At 43.0% G+C, this 19,811-nt stretch overlaps 1 long non-coding RNA gene across 1 annotated transcript in view; it reads right to left on the bottom strand.

The window, feature by feature from the left end:
- Positions 1-15: 15 nt before the first annotated feature.
- Positions 16-19,811, bottom strand: part of LOC132665768 (uncharacterized) — an 87,918-nt gene continuing 68,122 nt past the window's right edge. Inside the window, exon 4 of the long non-coding RNA XR_009604263.3 lies at positions 16-96. This is a non-coding gene — a long non-coding RNA (uncharacterized LOC132665768). The remainder of the gene's footprint in view (positions 97-19,811) is intronic.

Genomic DNA, 19,811 nt, shown 5'->3' with positions numbered 1-19,811 from the left:
GCCGAGAAGCGATGCCCCCAGCCTCTTCTTGCCTCAGTTGCCAAGAGCTGACTTGCCCAAGAACATGCTCTTCCTGGCGGACCCATATCTGTTGACCTGTTGTGGTAGGAGACAAAGGTCCAGCTATTTCAGCCAGACATGGGACCACTCTGACAGGCCATTTCTGTTCCAGAGCCCTCCAGAGGATTCCCATTGTTGGCCTGCATTGTAAATTGATCTTTCCCTTGAAGAAACCCCTCTTCCTTCACCGCCTTCCTGCAGATCTTAATCTCCAAAAAATACCATGCACGTCAAACTCCATCTTGGCATCTGTTTCTAGAAAACCCAACCTATGACATCTTGGAAGTTAACTGTGTAATTAACGGCTGACAAGGTCACCTGGGTGGCTCATCAGTTAAGCATCTGACTCTTGATCTCAGCTCAGGTCTTAGTTCTCAGGGTCGTGAATTCAAGCCCCATGTTGGGCTCCACGCTGGATGTGAAGCCTACTTTTTAAAATGTTTTAAAAATTAAAAAAATTAAGAGTTGATATAATATACACCTTTACATATAAATACACTATCCTGGAAAATAGTGTGTTTTTTTAATCATAGAAGAAACTGGTTCTTTTATAGAATGATTGTTGGAATGAAAGATTCAAAAGTTGAGCACCATACCTGAAACGAATATAACACAGTATGTTAACTATACTGGAATTTTTTTTTTAAAGATCTTAATTAGCTGACATGAGAAAACTAGACTGATACAGTTAGGACAGTGATTATATTGCTTTTCAAACATTGGCCCTTGTCAAGAAATCAGAATAGCATTTCATTTTTTAGTTTTAATGATCTCAAATAGGATAATAATATACATTATAACTTGATTTGTAAGCCTACTTTTGGAAGGATATATAAAGTATCTTTGTGGACTTGTGTAGGACCAAAATGTAATAAATGATGTAAGTCAATCTGGAAAACAAAATAGGTTGAGTACCAAAAACAAAACCAAAAAACACTTGAGTATCAAAAAACACAGCATTTTCCTAACAGCCATTATGCAAATCTATTATCAACATTACGTTCCTCCAAATAAAAGCTATCCCTTTATTTGGGGTTATAGTCCTTATTATTCGCTGCCCCCTTTATCTTGCTTTATTTTTCATTATAGCATTTTATTTGAATATCATTAATATCTATATCTACCTCCCCAGCACCTGGAATGGAACATAACATTCAATAAATATTGGCTGGAAAGGTAATTGGACAGATGAATAAATGAATTAGTGACTTAGGGCCAAAAGCAGATGAAACATATCTAGACCAATAATATATTTGGCCTCCCTCTTTAGGAAAATGAAGCATACAGGGTATTATCTTCCTTTATATAAAATTGCCCCAAATATTCATTGCACATGTGCAGATGTTTCCACTCTTGAAACCATTTTTCTTTGCTCCCTTCTTTCTCCCAGCCTCACCCCTTTGATGCAGGCTGCCCGATTGTATAGCTTCAGGGGAGCTCACAAGAAGATTGTATTCAGGGGATCAGGAATGGTAACAGATGGCTGGATGCCCTCATTTTGCAGATGCCTCTGTATCTGTGCTGCTTAAAAGCATTTTAACTAGCATAGGGTGAGACATGTATTATCTTTGGTTGCAGCCCAAGTTTCTAGAATCCCAGATTAGTGCCCAGTGCCCTAAACCTCATAGCTGCTAATCCTCTGTGACAGCTCTTGTGCACCTGTTGACGTCAAAGGCTTTCAGACTTCTGTGAATTCTGCTTCATTATATCTTTTTTTTAATTTTTTAATGTTTATTTATTATTGAGACAGAGAGACACAGAGCATGAGCAGGGAAGGGTCAGAGAAAGAGGGAGACACAGAATCCAAAGCAGGCTCCAGGCTCTGAGTTGTCAGCAGAGAGCCCGATGCAGGGCTCAAACTCACAAACCGTAGGATCATGACCTGAGCCAAAGTCGGGCGCTTAACCGACTGAGCCACCCAGGCACCCCCCCCCCCCCCCAACCATCTGTTTCATTATATCTTGTATGGGATTGGCTTTTCCCCAACATTAGCTCTTTGGCTAATGAGTTGGCTCGTATTTTTGTTAGACTATTTAAAGACAAGTGAATAAACTTGGAGAGGGTAAGGAAAGGTGATACAGGAGACCTGAGATTGAGCTAGGACTTTTGCCATCCACCCTAGTCATCAAAAACACTCATTAGCCTTCTTATTGTTCTGTGACAGGATGATGGAGACACACAGGTGGATTTAGAGATTCGGTCCAGGGGGAACAGTGGACTCTCCAATTCTTTTGTGGAAAGAACTGACTGAAGAATATAAGAGAAGTGCACAGAACCTTATAAAAGCACAGTCTGTATTCATATTCAAGTTCACCTACAGCATTTTTCTGACTTCTGGCTATGATTAGAAGGACTTTAAGGCCATAATTTTCCGACAGCTTTCCATGAAAGGAATGGATGTTTGTTATGCTAAGTCTGTAAGCAGTAGAATCTTTCTTAGTTTCTGAAAGAACCTTTTCCAGTTTAAGTAATTTTCACAGGAGGAAATGTTGTCTTTTCCTTTTTTTTTTTTTCCTCCGAAGGAACTGATCAGAACAAACTGAGGAGACCCCAGATGTTGAAATCAACAGAACGTTAGGTTGCGTGGAATCAGATTTCTTAAAACATAGTCCTACCTGGGTTGCTAAACATGGGAGCTGGGAAATCCATTAGCTCTTGGCCTTTTTCCTATTTTTGTAATTATTGTTATCTCTTCCTCTATTGTGAAGTGTCTATTATGTAAATCCCATTGGGAGTGGCTTTTCCATCATGATCAGCTCCTGGCTGCTGTCAGTACTGAGTCCCCTGGAGACTTCACTGAGAGTCTACCCAGAAAAGAAAGGAAATGTGAGTTGGAGGTTTGTTAGTATGTGCAGTCTCATTGTAGCTATGCTTTGCCAAAACATTTCGGGATGCTTTTGACCTATGAAATCACCTCAGAGAAAATATGCAAGGTTTGGTGTATATTCCTTCCTTTTTTATGGAAACATGGCGGTCACGTTTTTATGGCCACAGAGGGAAGAAAGACTTTCTTCTGGTGGCAATTATTTTTGTTGGGTTTGTAATTTTAAGGTCATTGATGGGGGCGTGGGGGGGAAATCCATTTGCCCAAAGAAGGCGAGTAGAGCGAAGAACCTGATAGATCTTCTCAAAAAGAAGAATTAGAATGTAAAATTATAATCATGAAAAATGTGACCATTCATCCACTGATAATCTTTTATAAGCTCAGATTTAAAATGTGTCAATTAGGAAACAGGGAAGTAGTACGGTATAAAATAGCGTAAGCTTTGAAATTAAAGGATTGTTACTGGCCATTAAAGGGAACTAGTGAAGAAGGGCCTTCCAGAATTACGATTTTGGTCAATATAATGGACTAAGTGAATGTGGAAGAGATTCACCGCCCTCTCCCACCATCTTTCTCTAAAAATATGTAATCTCCTGGAGAATAGACTTAAATGGGTAGCCCACCCTACATGATTTAGGGAACTGGTCCAAAACTGGTCCAATATATAAAGGGAACCAAAGCCAGAGTGGTAATTAAGAGCAGAAGCAGCATGGCCTGGGGGTATCAGACCCACATGAATGTCTTATCAACTGGAAGTTGAGGTTTTAACACATTTACTGGGACAGGAGAGTTTGTTCCAGGACCATGGGGAAAGAACAGTCTTGGATAATGTCAGGAATCTCAAATTTTCATTTCTTTCATGAACTTATGAGTAGAAAAACTCCTCCTACTTGCTTTAAGAAGAAACAAGATTGCCACCTACTCTGGTCCTTGGGCCAAAAGAGCCGCCCACAATGTATGAAAATAGACGTGTGAGGTCTGAATTTATAATCTGGATATGGTAAGACAACCCTCATGCTAAGAAATTAATCTAAAAATTCTGAAGTGGGTGAAACCACTAGAAACACATAGAAGGGCCCTGTAAATCTGTTCTATAGAGACATTTCTTTACCCCTTGTGATGAACTGAAATATGCCCCCCACAATTCATATGCAGAAGCTCTAGCCCCTGGTGCGGTTGAAACTAAAGCCAGGGCCTTTAAAGAGTAATTAAGGTTCATGGGGCGCCTGGGTGGCTCAGTTGGTTAAGCATCTGACTGTTGGCCTTGGCTAAGGTCATGATCTCATGGTTCATGAGTTCGAGCCGTGCATCGGGCTCCATGCCGATGGCACAGACCTTGCTTGGGATTCGCTCTCTCCCTCTCTCTCTGCCCCTCCCCTACTTGCATTCTCTCTCTCTCTCAAAATAAATAAATAAACATTTTTTTAAAAATCTGTAACATTGGATGAAAATAGAAAAGAGAGGCTAAAATACATAAAGGACAAAATGAAAAATCCCAAAATATCTCTGGTAAAAACTACAAAAGAAATCAACAGAAAAAAATAGAGGGGTTGGAGGTATTTGAAAAGTTAAAGGCTGAAAACTCCCTGAATTAAAAAAGGAATCTGTCTTTGGATTAGAGGAACATATCAGGGGTTGCCTATGTGGCTCATTTGGTTGAGCTGCTGACTCTTGATGTCGGCTCAGGTCATGATTGCAGGGTCGTGGAATCAAGCTGCATCGTGGAGCTCCGCACTCAGCATGGAGCCTCCTTAAGATTCTCTCCCTCCCTCTGCCCCTTCCCCTGCTCGCACTTTCTCTCTCTCTTTCAAAAAAAAAAAATAGTAATAACAATAATAAAAAATAAATAAAAGAACATATCAGGACACAAACAGGAAAAATAAAAACATAATCCCAACTAAACATATTGTAACGAAATAGCAAATCATCAAAAACAAAGAAAAAAAAGTCTTGGGAACCACCAGATTATTCATCAAAGAATGACAATCATACTGGAGAAGACATAACAACAGAGGTCAAATGACGATAGATCAATATTTCAAAGTTCTGAGGGGGGGAAAAAAACCGTCTCCCTAGAATTCTATCCCAGTGACGCCATCACTCGAGATGGAGAGCAAAATAAAAATGTTTTCCGACAAGCAGGTTTACTACTTACAGACTTCCCTGAAATAACTGGTTAAAATGCACTATAGGAAGAATGGATTTTAGTGGTGTGCAAGAAGCATATGGCAAATACATTGGTAATTTTAATCAGCATTTACTGTAAATAATAATGAGGCAATAAGACTGACTAATGAGGTAGAGGTCAAGGGGAGGGGAGAGAGCACAGTAAATGGAAAATACAGACAAAGATGATAGAAAAAAATCCAATGTATCAGTACACTACATAAATGTAAATAGATCACATTCGTCTATTAGACTCTGACTCCATTTACAAAATCCAGCTGGATGTTGCTCTGCTCTTTGTGGCTTGCATTTTTACTAATGAGTAGTTATCCTGCTGTCATTCTCGTCTTTGTCACTGTGTAATGTATCCTTTTTCTATGCCTGCTTATAAGATTTTTTTAATTGTTGGTTTTAAGCAATTTGATTACTAAATTATAGGGCACTGATCCCCAAATTGACCTATAGATTCAACACATCATAACAAACTTTCTTTAGGAATTTTTTTGGGTACAGATTGATAAGCTTATTATAAAATGTATATGAATATGAAAAGGACCTAAAACAGCCAAAATAACTTTTTAAAAAAGGTTAGAAGATTTATAGTACCTGATCTACACTGCTTGATTTCAAAGCTTGTTATAAATCGGTAATAATCAAGACAGTATAATCAAGAGAAATGGATCAGTGGAACAGAACAGAATCCAGAGAGAAAGCCACATATATACAACAGGAGATTGATTTTTTTAATATAATTTATTGTCAAATTGGCTTACATACAACACCAGTGTTCATCCCAACAAGGAAATTGATTTTTGACCAAAGCGCAAAGGCAATTCAGTAGAGAAAAACAAGTCTTTTCAACAAATGGTGCTGAAACACCACAGACATGAATTAAATGGATCAGAGACCCAAATGAAAGAACTAAAACTATAAAACCTCTAGGAGGAAATATAGGAAAAAATCATAGTGGCCTTTAGTTTGGCAAAGATTTCTTAAATAAGACACAGCAGCACAAACCATAAAAGCAACCCCTCCCCCCCCACCCCCCCACTCTACATCCCTCTACCTGTTTCAGACAACCACTGAGCTGCTTTCTGTCTATGGGAGAGTTTGATTGTTTTAGAAATTTCATGTAAGGAGCACCTGGGTGGCTCAGTTAAGCGTCCAACTCTTGGTTTCAGCTTAGGTCATGATCTCACCGTTTGTGAGTACGAGCCCTGCTTCAGGCCCTGTGCTGGCAGCGTGGAGCCCACTTGGGATCCTCTCTCTCCCTCTCTCTCTGCCCCTCCCCTGCTTGAGCTCTCTCTCTTTCTCTCAAAATAAATAAACTTAAAAAAAAAACCCAGAAATTTCATTTAATGGAAACATACACAGTCTTTTGTGTCTAGCGTCTTTCACTTAGTAGAATGTTTCTGAGCTTCATCCTTGTTGCATGTATAGCGAGTTTTGTTTAATTGCTAAGGACTAGTCCATTGTCTAGATGTATCCCACATTCTGTTTAACCATTCCTGAGCTGAGGGGCTTCCGGTTTACTTCCACTGTGGGGCCATTATGAATAATGCTACGATGAAGAGTCCCAAAAGGAGTACAAGTCTTTGTAGGGACATAGGTTTGCATTATTCTTGGAGTTTTTCATTTTCCTAGGAGTGGAATCGCCAGATCGTATGGTAAGTGTATCTGTAATCAATTTCCCAAATGATTTCCAGAGTGACTCCTATTACTTTACATTTGACCCGAATATAATAGGGTCTCAGTTCCTCCATGTCCTCATTACACTTGTTATTGTTTGTTTTAGTGATACTATGTACCCATTTCAGTGGGTACATAGTAGTATCTTACTTTTTTCGTAATTTCATTTCCCTAAGGATGTTGAGTATCTTTTCATGTATTTATTAATCATTCATATATCATTTTTGTTGACTAGTCAAATATTTCATTCTTTTTAAAAAATTTGGTTTCTTGTAGTAGTGTTGACATAAAAGTTCTTTATATATTCTGGACACACTTTCTGCCAGACATATAATCCACAAAAACTATCTCCTAGTCTTTGGCTTGTTTTTGTCATTTTGAAGGTGTCTTTTTTATCTTGGTGAATTTTTGTGTACCAATTTTTTTCTTTAATATATCATATTTTCGGTATCATATGTAATACCTCTTTATCTTTTCTAAGAAGACTCTGCATAATTTCCCCTATATTTCTTTCTAGAAGTTTCCTAGCTTTAGTTCTTTCATTTAGATCTGGGATACATTTTGAAATATTTTTTGTATTTTGTAAAGAGAAAGAGAGGAGAGACTCTTTTTATATACAAGGCAGATTGAATAGTCATATATAAACATAATTATCATCTGGAAGATTTTATACTATCTCAGGACCTTTTGTAAGAAAGGAGAACCTTTTTTTTTTTTTTTTTTTTTTGTTCCCAGCTCACGTTGGTCAAAGGTATGCCCTTCAGGCACTGAATCCTCATGCTGTCAGGTTGCAGCATGACACTGAACATTTCTGAGTTCTACACCAAAGGGTCAACAGGGAAGCCCCAGGACAGTAAGCAAGAGACTATACAGCCTGCGTCTGAGACAAGATGCTTGCAGGCGGCACCCACATGAAACTAGTTGGAGCCATGAGAACTGGTCACAGTGGCTGGAACGAGGGTCAGGTAAACCAAGGGACCTTGCAGTGACGCACAAGAAGTGTCCAGTACAATGTCTTATCTCCGTCTCCAAAAAGAGGATCTGTGGTTGCAGGAATATTTTTCTGGACCACAAAGTGACAACACAAAGACAGTATCATTGAAATCCGATTACACAACAACACTAGCGTGAAGCAAATTCTCTGTGTCACAGCAAGGGAGACAGCTGCGTTAGCTGTGGGAAGTAGGAGATTAACCTCAGCAAGGGAGACTAGGCGGGGATTAGGGGCAAGACCAAAGGGCAGTATCAGCAGCAGTGACGCTTCTGAGCTCCCTGGCATAATCAATGTCTGACCAAGGCTCCCTGGGGAGTGCTGTGGGAACCAACAACAGTTGTACTGAGTACAGAGCAGGAAGGTCACCGGGAAAGAAGGTGTCAAGATCGCCACTCTCAAGGCCACTGTGGACTAAGGAATGTCTGGGAGCTTCACTACTTAAACACATCAGGCAGGCAGTATCTCTCATCTAAAGTGCTGCAGGGATGAGAATGACCCCCATTTGTAGAAAAGTGCCTTGGGTAGGAGATCACAGTGGAAGCAGGAACAGTGCTTCCTGGCACTGGGAAACTGGGCAGTGTTTCTCTATCAGACCTGGATGAATCAGAGAGATCTGAATTCTCGAAGGGAAGAACCTGAGGTTGTGGGATGATAATGTGTGGGACAATGATCGTCTGATCCAAGCATTATACTCAAAATACTTAACCACAGGGGTGGCATGGGCATTCATTAGTAAGAACTGATGCTAGCTGTAAATAATCAGTGGGTCATACCAGGCACACTGATGAACACTGGCCCTGACCCAGGTCTTGTCTTGCATCAGCTAATGCGGCTTACAGCAAGGGTAACATTAGGTGACGGATTTCCTGTTGCATGCCAACCTTGATCTATTCATAGCTACCGCCTACAGTGCCCTGTCGAGACAAAGACTAGTGGTTATGTCCCAGGGTAGTGGGAAAGATCATTGTGATCAGTGATCAACTAATGATGTCTGTTATGGTCACAGAGCTGAGAATGTCAGCTGTGTTACAGACTAACTGACCCTGGGTTAAATGTTTACATTCAATTCGTTTTACAAACATTTATTGGTCATGTGCTGCGTGTTGGCTCCTTGTTAAATACTAAGTTGATACAAGCATGAAAAGGCACAATTCCTATGCTAAGGAGGATCTCCTTAGTTAGGAAGATAGATACGTAAATAGCTAATTTTAGCACAAATGATAATTACATCAATAGACATATACACAAGGTATAATTATAAAAACATAAAGGAACACAGGGTTAATAGAATTTTCCAGGTATATTAATTTAGACAGGGTCATAAATGATTAAAATCATAGAGTTCATAAAAAGAAAAGAGAAGAATCAGGGCAGAATATAACCACTTTATAAACTTCCCTGCATCAAATACAGAAGGCATGGGCAAATAAGCATCTTTGCGGCACCTGGGTGGCTCAGTCGGTTAAGTGTCCAACTTCAGCTCAGGTCATGATCTCACAGTTCGTAAGTTTGAGCCCCACATTGGGCTCTGTGCTGACAGCCCAGCAGAGCTTGGAGCTTGCTTCGGATTCTGTGTCTCCCTCTCTCTCAGCCCCTCCCCCACTCACACTCTATCTCTCTCTCAAAAATAAATAAACATTTAAAAAAATTTTTAAAAAAGAAAAGAAACATCTTCTGTCTCTCTTTTTTTTAAGCTTATTTATTTATTTTTTAAGTAGGCTCCATGCCTGATGGGGGGCTTGAACTCATGATCCAGAGATCAAGAGTCACATACTTTACTGGCTGAGCCAGCCAGGCGCCCCTATCACCATCTTCATCATCCAAGCCTGTCTACATTTTTGGGGTATTTGTAAGCTTGGGTCTAGGGCAAACTGGTGGCCAGTTAGTAGGCTTCCAGTTCTCACACAAGTCCATTTTCTGTAAATTGGTCCATACATTTCAAAGGTTTTGTGGATTCTGGGGCAGGTGGTGCTGGTGTCACATTGGTGTGCACACCTCCAGGGTGGGCTGCTTGTCAGGTGGGCAGTGGAGGAGAGAGAGCTGGGGAGCAGAGGAATGGGCTTAAGAAAACTTCTTTAATTCTCGACTCCCTTACAAAGAGAAATACAGAGATGGAAAGAAATCGCTAAATCTACTTACGCCTTAAGCGAATGCCTTGAAAAGTGGCACTTTTTTTTTTGTTTAAGCACATGAGCTTAGACCCAAGCACAGTAAATCGCACCACGTGGATGGAGAAACAATGCACGTTCTTCTCTTCAGTAAGACCAAATGTGACTACGTTCAGTTATCCTTGTTTTCCCACTCTGGGTATGGAGAGGAGCCAGGGGTTCTGACTCTGCTTTCCCTGGTACATCCCAGCTGAACAATGGGCCGCATGAACCAACTACACCAACCTTCACCTTGAGCTGAAGGCAGAAGTGCGAAGAAACTGAAGCCCAGAGAGGTCAAATGACTCGCCCCAAACCATTGATTCATTCATTTCACAGACATTTGTTGAGCACCACTCTGTGCTAGGTTCTGTACAAATCCCTGCAGGACCACACTACAGAGGCAAACTCCAGAGAGGAGTCTACAATCTTAGCTGCCAGATTAGGGTTTTTTCTACCACCCTACTCCACCCTGGCAGTCCTCTCTGTGGGCATTGAAGGCACAGGAGGATTTGATTCCAGGAGACCTGGGCTTCCAGGGTGGCAGGGCAGAGATAAGCAGCTGAGTCTAGGTCCCAGATGAGGGAGAGGCTCTGACATCACTTGGATACTGAAGAGGACAGAAGTGAGCATAGCTTGGAAGAAGATTCTCCTAGTTTTTGGAAGAAGTGAAGAGTGAGCCCAGGAGGAGAGGGACCTCCTGTATTTCAGAATCCCACATGGGGGCAGAACCTGAGGGGAATAGCTTACCTGACTTCAGGAGGGGGTGTGTGCCAGGGGTCCCAGGGTCCCAGCGCCAGCAAGTCTGTCCCGGGCTGGCCGGTCACAGAAGTCATGGCTTCACCCAGCCTTTAAGGGCTGTAAGAGCCTAGACCTAAGAACAGCAGGTCCTCCCCAATGCTGGTCTGCGTGAGACTGCAGGACCTTTGCAGGACCCTGACAGGGTCGGGGGAAAGAACTACAATGATGACCAAGATTAAATTTTTAACAGTCTCTAGAGAATGGGAGCTTGGGAGTTTGCTTTTAAAAAATGAAATAATCCTGGGCACCTGAGTAGCTCAGTAGGTTAAGCATCTGACTTTTGCTCAGGTCATGATCTCACAGTTCGTGGGTTCGAGCCCTACATCGGGCTCTGTGCTGACAGCTAGGAGCCTGGAGCCTGCTTCCGATTCTGTGTCTCCCTCTCTCTCTGCCCCTCCCCCGTTCGCACTCTGTCTCTCTCTGTCTCTCAGAAATGAATAAACGTTAAAAAGAAAAAAACCTCCAAAAATGAAATAATCCATTGTCTCTTGTTCCAAGGGCTAAAAACCCACACGCACTGTACATTTTTATAGAACCAAGCTATTCGTTTAGATCAGTGTTTTTCAAGCTGTACGGTGAGGCCCACTAATAGATCATGAAATCAATTTAGTGAGTCTTGACCAGCCATTTCTCATTAAATGTAATAGAAAGGAAAAGAAAATATCCAAGTGCTGGGTCAGGACTTTTTTTTCAGTTACAGGTCAGTATACGCATAGAGGGTAGCAGTGTAAATGTATTTTATATTCTGGGTCATGGTTGAAAGGATTGAGAGGCATTAAATTAGACCACATCACTATAAATGATGTCAACCAGCCACTAATATTCTCTCTCCTGTTTCTACAGGAGGAAATATATAGGCTAACACTTCTCAGATCCTTATATACTGGGGACATTACGAGCTATTTGCAGTAATCATAAGCACCACTTATTAAGCATATCCGGGATAAGGGGCATCCACAAAACATCATCTCCATTTTCTAATTAAGGTCACTCATATGTATCTATTAAGTTCAAGAGCTGGATTTTAAGTCCACATCCTTCTGACTCCAAAACAATGAATGCCTTTTCCAATATACTACTCTGCACTCCCCACCCTTTGAACATTCATAAAGTTTATTGAAAATAATAGCAGAGCTTACAATAAGGCTGCCCAGCCCAAACAGAACAGGTTTGAGAAAATTTTCTAATGTTGGCTGGTTCGTGTAAAAAGTCAAGTAATAAAGGACATGTGTGAAATACTCTATAAATCATATAGCAAAATAAAAAGAGCAGGTGGTATGGAGGTCAGGCAAGACTGTTCTGGTGTCTTTTCCTGAGATCTCTCAGTCATTCCACCACCACAAAAGGCCGCTTAGGATTGGCCTAATCGTGCCTGATCATGGTGGCTTCTTTCTGGAAATTTCCATGGGCACGGGAGCCTCTGTTTTGCCATTTCCTGCTTCTTCCTGTCCTTGCTGCGGCTCCCTCCACTGGCTTTCTCCTCCTGCATCAAAGCCCCTTCTTTTTCCCCTCTTACTCTAGACCCAGGCTTGTCGATTCATCAGGTTTCTTTCTTCTGGCAGGAAAAGAAGAACCAAGAGTCAAATGTATGGCCCATCAGGGTGCATTTTTAAATTAACCTCAGGCTCTGTTTCACATTTTGCCCTTGTTTTTATTTTTATTTTTGCTCTCCTACTTTAGTGTTACGTCTTCTGGCTGTAGTCTTTGTATCTCTGCAAATCACCTTAAGTCCTTTTGGGAACAAGAGAGGGATAGAAATGAAATTTTAAAACCTACAAGCAGGGGTAGTTTCATGTGCCAGTTTTTCCAAGTCAGTACTGACTTTCTTCCTGTGTTTCATATAGGCTCAGTGAAGCAGGTCTCCAGCATGGAAAATTACTGAGTCACCTCGTCTGTCTACAGATCTGCATAGATCCATTAGGAGTCTGTTCTATTTCAACAGCTTTGCATCTTTTTTCCTCTGGACCCAGAACAGTTATGCCCAGAATTGTCCAAAAATTGACCAGACACTCTCAGCTTGAGAGCTAACGTTCTCACCTGGTTGATTTCAAGAACAATCTCATCCTCAGGTTTGGTTCTTGTTTATTTTTTTAGTAATGTACCTTTGAAAGTATACCAGCGAGATTCACCATAGTATTTTTGTCCTCAGCTTCAAGCCAGAGGATGTTTTTTAAAGGAAGAAGGAAATTTACAGCATGATTAAAAAGGAGGAGGCCCCCAGAGTACATACAGCTCCTTAGAGTCTAGGGACTACAGACTCACACTACACTCAGTGGGGGGTGGGGGGTGGGGGGATGGGGGGTGGAATCTAGCCTCCTGTACGTGTGTCTTCCACGCAAACTACTCAGAGATACCCCACTGTGTTGCTGTTTTGCTCACACAGCCCTGAGCCATCTAGTAAGAAGCCAATGTTTACTGAGTTCCTGCTACATGCTAGAAAAATGGTATTTACATTTATATTTCTAAGCAGGGGAGTCTTTTTTAAAAATGAAACATTACACTTAATTTCAATATACAAAGTAGAGCTTGTTGGAATGAAGTGAAGGAGATGATGGGGGTAGATGGTGGGAAAGAGAAAGCATTTCTGGGGGTTATTCCATTCATTCACTCACTCATTCATTCATTGACATTTATTCTCCCATTTGGAGAGTCTCCTTCCAGAATCCTTCAGCAAACCTGTCTTCAGTGTCAACAAATCAATGTTCCCGTGTAATGTGAAAGGACTTTATAAAGCTCTTCCCGTGCCAAACAGCTCTTGACCTGGGCCCATGAGGCCAACTCAAGGCCATGAACAATTACACATGTTGTATACTGCACAAGCACTTTTCATGGTTTTATTTATCATGACAGTCTTCTGGCAGGTGGAAACACAGATCCTTCACTAACAAAATTAAACATATCATGACAATTTTCCCAACAAATAGAAACACAATTGCTTGAGGAAGATGTACATTTTCCCATTAGCATAAAGGTACTGCACCAGTCCCAGCTGGTACGCCTCCCCAGATTTGCTTGTCCTGACCCCTGGGCCTCAGCTACTTGCTCTAGGAACAGCTACAGTTGCCTCGCCATTGCCCAGCATTGCTGTTTGCCTTGCCTCTCCTGGCCAGTGGAGGCTGGGCCCCAGCATGGTCACCATAACATCCACTGTGGGGGAGGCCACAACCCCAGCACTCCAGTGTGAGCCAAACAGACCTCAGAGGCTCTAACTGCCCTGGTGGCTATCCAGAGGGGCTAGGTAACACACACACAAACACAGGGAATCACTGCCCCAGGGGATGCACTTCGGCAATGAGAGTTGGGAGACAGGAGCTGACAGATAAATTCCTCGCTCATGTTCCCACCCCAATGGCTGTCCCAAGAGCACTGATTCCATACAGCCTCTACAGAATGTCCTGGGTGCAGCTGCTCTCTTCCTTGTGAGGCTGGGGCTGACTCTGAATTACACCACCTTTTATTTGTCTTCCCTCCTTCCCCGCCTCGGGGTCCTTTCCCTGCACACCCAAGCCCTGGGATTGCCCGCCTGCCACCCATACAGTATGGCAACACTGTTGTCTGGGGAAGCCGGGCGGAGGCTGGCACCACTGGTCTAGTAGCCTCCCTGGGCCAGTCTGCTCTCAAAAATATACATAGGGGGTCTCCTGGGTGGCTCAGTCGGTTAAGCGTCCGACTCTTGATTTCAGCTCAGGTCACGATCTCATGGGTTGTGAGATGGAACCCCACACTGGGCTCTGTGCTGACAACACAGAGAACACTTGGGATTCTATAACCCCAACCACCACCACCCCCCCCACCCCCCGCCCATCTCTGTCCCTCCCCCATTCTCTCTCTCTCAAAAATAAATAAGCAAGTCAAGTCCTGATACAGAACCTTATAAAGGAAGGCTTCTCCTTAGGAGGGTAACAGCAGGCTTTGATTGATAAGAATTATAATCCAGGTTTAAATCACTATTACCGCTTTTGTTGTTATTATCCATCCACCCCTTCTTACCCCATTCGACCTTGAGACCAGTGGCATGTGTTGGAAAGAGGGCGGTAAGGTCTAAGGGAGCAGCAGGTGGTGGTGACACAGCGCACACCCAGCTGGCGGGCACAAGGAGCGAATCAAGGCAGACCTGGTGCTCCCGGCCGTCCAGCCCCTGAGCCCAAGGGGACCTGTTCCCTGGATTTAATGTGGATTTAAAATCCCTCTCAGCCCAGGGCTCATCACCTGCACACAGGGATGTCTGGTCTGCCCCACCCCCAACTCCACGGGTCCCCCAAAGCACAGAGAGGAAGGAAGTGACTGGAGCAACACGTGGATGCGACGCCGTGTCCCCGCCCGGATGACACACGCGGCCAGGAAGCGGCCAGCTCCAGTCACGCTGAGCTGGCTGTGACTCAGCCGGAGGCAGCGCGCCCCTTGCTGAAACTCTTTAAGTCGGCACCTTGGCTGATTTGTGACCCAGCAGAGGATGTGCCCTGCTTGTTATCTGCAGAAAACAGGGCAGTCTCCTGCTAGACTGCCCCTTTTAAACAATAAGCAGTCTTCCTCCTCCAAGCGCAGCTTCCTTCTGATGCGAGCAAAGATAGAAGCAAAACAGGCTCTGCTGCCCAGAGGAGGGGGCGCCCAGCTCGGCTCCGTTAAAGGACGAGCCGGGAAGGGAGAAAAAATCTTCCAGCCCACATGCTGCCAGCACAGCAGCGCGGGCCACGAAATGGGCACTCTTGTGTTTTTTCCCAACTGCCTTCTCTCGCAGGTTCCCTCAGAAATGAAACGTGAGCCCCTGAGCGGGGCTCACTCCAGCGTAGTTTGGACCACATTGCCTTGGCAGGTGGTCCTCAGTGGAAGTTTCCTCTTCTTGGGTTGGTGAGTCAGGGCTGGCTCACGCACAGGCACCAAGCAGTGGCCCCAGGACAGGGGGAGCCACCCCTACTCCTTCCCAGCTCTGTGGGGCCCACAATTCCCGAAACCTGGGCCAGTGCACTTGGTTTCCTAGTGAGAGAGAAGGCTTTAAATGCAAACTGTCTAGAAGAGGTGAGCGCACAAGAAAGGACCAAGAGCTGGCTGCCACTTGTCCTAAAACCCATGAGACAAGAGACAGCCATGCCCACGCAGAATAGGGCCCCAGGCTGGGCCAGAACTATCTCTGTCATCACACTGCCTCTGCCGTATCACTAGAAAGACTTAACCAGAGACACACTTCACCTCTTGCTGTATGTGGAATGTATGGCTCACTGCACGTAAGCAGTGAACTCATACCATGCTGACCTGACAGAGTCCATTCAGCCACTTTAGAAGAATTATGCCGTTATCTCCATAAAGTCCCAGAATTTGCAAACACCTAGGTACCTAGCAGGGGATACCTGAAAATTGGCAGGCCCTACCTTTTAAAGAGTTAATTATTGGGGGGGCTTGGGGGGCTCAGTTGGATAAGCGTCTGATTCTTGATTATGGCTCAGGTCATGATCTCACAGTTCTGCTGTCAACACAGAGCCTGCTTGGGATTCTCTCTCCCTCTTTCTGTCTGACCCTCCCCGACTCGTGCTTGCGCGCTCTCTCTCTCCCCCCCGCCAATAAATAAATAATAAACATTTTAAAGAATAGTTATTATTAATTTTATTTTGGACAGATAATACATTCATGTATTCCAATATCAAATTCACACGAAACAATGCACGTTAAGGTTTCTTCCACGCTGTCTGCATTCCTCACTGCGTCCAGGAGTAACCATGTTTATGACTTTCTTATATATCCATTCAGTGTTTGTTTATGTGAATACAAACAAAAATAAATATATTCACATGGTGGTCGGATTAATGGCTCCCAAAGATGCCTTGGAACCTCTGGAACCTGTTGACCCTGCACTTTTCATGGCAAAAGGGGCTTTGCAGGTGTGATTAAGTGAAGGATCTTCAGACGCAGGATTATCCAGATGGGCCCGATGTCATCTTGCAGGATTGGAGGCAGAAGGGCCAGAGAGGAGAAAAGGCAGCAGAGAGATTGGAAGGTTGGGAAGTCCTGCACTGAGCTGGCTATGGACCTGGGAACCCAGGATGCCAGCAGCCTCCAGAAGCTAGAAGAGGCAAGGAAATGGATTCTTCCCTGGAGCCTCCAGAAAGAATGCAGCCCTGCCGATCCATCTTAGACTTCCGACCTTCAGAACCAACAGAAAATAGATCTGTGTCGTTTTACAACACTAAGTTTGTGGTGATCTGCTACAGAAACAACAGGAAACGGACACACTTATCTTCACCCTTTTTCTTTTTTTTTTTTATGTTTATTTATTATTTTTGAGAGAGAAACAGAGTGTGAGCAGGGGAGGGGCAGAGAGAGAGAGGGAGACCAAATCTGAAGCAGGCTCCAGGCTCTGAACTGTCAGCACAAAGCTCGATGCGGGGCTTGAACTCACAAACTGTGAGATCATGACCTGAGTCAAAGTCAGATGCTTAACTGACTGAGCCAACCAGGCACCCCATCTTCACCCTTTTTCTAAATTTATTTTTGATATAGAGCGAGCACAGCAGGGGAGGGACAGAGAAAGAGGGAGAGAGAATCCCAAGCAGACTCCACACTGTTAGCACAGAGCCTGACGCAAGGCTTAGGCTCGTGAAACATGAGTTCATGACCTGAGCCAAAATCAAGAGTCAGACGTTCAACTGACAGAGCCACCAGGCACCCCTTCACCCTCTTCTTAAATTTTTTCTAATGTTTATTAATTTTTGAGAGAGAGCACAAACAGGGGAGGGGCAGAGAGAGGGAGACACAGAATCCAAAGCAGGCTCCAGGCTCTGAGCTGTCAGCACAGAGCCCAACGTGGGACTCAAACTCATGGACTGGGAGATCATGACCTGAGGTGAAGTCAGACGCTCAACCACCTGAGCCACCTAGGCGCCCTTCATCCTCTTCGTAAACAAAAGTTAGCATACCCTGGATGGGCCATTCCAAAGTCTGAGTACAGTTTTAGGCTTTAGTAACCTCAGAAGTACAAATGCTATAAATTTACAAACAACATCATTTGAAAGTTTTTTTGACTCTCTTTTTACACTTGTTTAGCTATGTGAATTTTATACAATACATACTATTTAAATTTTGTTTCAGTACCTCTGAAGAAACAAACACTGACTGAAACAAAAGCATTCACATTAACATTTATTATTCCAAGGTCACAAGACTAAGTGAATTAGAAATGTATACAATTAAGTTTTCAGGTCATATATATATATTTTTTTTAAGTTTACAGCATTTATACTTCTGACATTATTAAGGTTTAAAACTGCACTAGGATTTTTTGGGACACAGTGTACATTCTTAAGCATTTTGCTTTTGTCACTCAGCAATATATCCTACAGGTCTTTCTGGGTCAAACATAAGAGTTTTCCAATTCCGGGGCACCCGGGGGGCTCCAGTGGTTAAGCGTCCGTCTTTGGCTCAGGTCATGATCTCACGGTTCATGGGTTCGAGCCCCATGTTGCACCCTGTGCTGATAGTTCAGAGCCTGGAGCCTGCTTTGGATTCTGTGTCTCCCTGTCTCTCTACTGCTCCCCTCCTCACACTCTGTCTCTATCTCTCAAAAATAAAATAACATTAAAAATTTTTTTAAAAATGAGTTTCCTAATTCCTCTTAGAGCTGCACAGTGTCTTGTCATGTGGTGTACCAGTCCCCTGTTAACAGAGAGTTGGGTTGTTTCCAACCACAAAGGGTGCTAGTGTAAATAATCTTGTACATATATCATGTATATGGGTGGCAGATCTGTAGGGCACATTATCAGAAGTGGGAATATGGGGTAAAACCCTACTTTCTCATAAAAGGAAGGGTTGGCAGACTGTTGGCAAAGATGCTTACAGTAATCCCGCCCATCTCTATGTACACACCCTTTTGCAATGTAACTTTGCTGCTCCTATCATCAAAAAGTAGAGTTTATTTCCCCACCCCTGAAATCTAAGCTGGCTTGGGACTTGCTTTGGCCAACAGAATGTGGAAAAAGTGATATTGTAAGACTTCCAAGCCTAAGCCTGCAGCTACTTCTCTCTCACTCTCTCTCAGAACTGTGAGTCCTGCATGTGAAGAAACCTGGGCTACCCTCCATGAAGCAGAGATATCAGTGGGAAGAGGCACAGCCAACTTCCAGCAAGTGTGAGAAGAGCCCCCAGTGGTGCCAATGGATTATTGCAGACACATGAAGTGACTCCAGGAGAGAAGGAATGCCAAGCTAAGCCAGCCCAATCACCAGCCCAAAGACCTGCTGTTGTATAAAGCTACTCATTTTTAAGGTGATTGGTTATGCAACAAAGGACAACTGATGCCTCAGGAAAGTAGTTTTTCTTAACAAGGCTTATTTTGAAAGGATGTACAATATGTTAGCCACAGAAGCCAATAACCAAATTTTTAGAGCAATCTGCAGACTCTCAGAAGTTTTCTAAGCAAGTCTTATTCAGCTAGTCTTGTATTTAGTTGCAGACATTGTAACTATTCAAATACACTCCAACCCTGAGCATGCCAAAAAAAACTGGCTGGCCCACCAAACCATCTCACTTCCAGAGATAATAAAAGGTTTAGTGTATGTCAGAGCAGAGGCTAGATTAAGGGAGCCATTACATTTCACAGTTGGGCAATTTCTATTGTTAAAGGAAAACAACTCTACACCAACATCATCCCTTCTGGCACACACTAAGTCTTTTCTCAGTTCGAGAAAGGAAAATGAAGAGCCTGAGAGTTCCCTAGTTAGCTTAATCTGGAGCGAGGGAAATAGTACATTTGATTTCAGTTTATGAACTAGCATACCAGTGTTTTCCAAGGTCAAGAAAATCAATTTAATGTGTTACAACCAGCATTTTTAAAAATTATATCTGAATACCCATGTTCATAGTAGCGTTATTCATAATAACCAAAATGTTGAAGCAACTCAAATGTCCATCAACAGGTGAATAGATATGAACAGATAAACAAGATTCTATGCATACAATGGAATATTGTTGAGTCTTGAAAAGGAAAGAAATGCTACACATGCCACAATATGGATGAATTTTTAGGACATTCTGCCAAGTGACATAAACCAATCACAAAAGAACAAAAGCTGTATGATTCCATTTATATGAAGTACCTAGAGAAATCAAATTCATAGATACAAAGAAGTAGATATGAAAAGTA

Source organism: Panthera onca, chromosome D3, assembly GCF_046562875.1.
Source record: "Panthera onca isolate mPanOnc1 chromosome D3, mPanOnc1 haplotype 2, whole genome shotgun sequence".
Taxonomy (NCBI): Eukaryota; Metazoa; Chordata; class Mammalia; order Carnivora; family Felidae; genus Panthera; species Panthera onca.
This window is presented reverse-complemented; position numbering and strand designations above follow the sequence as displayed.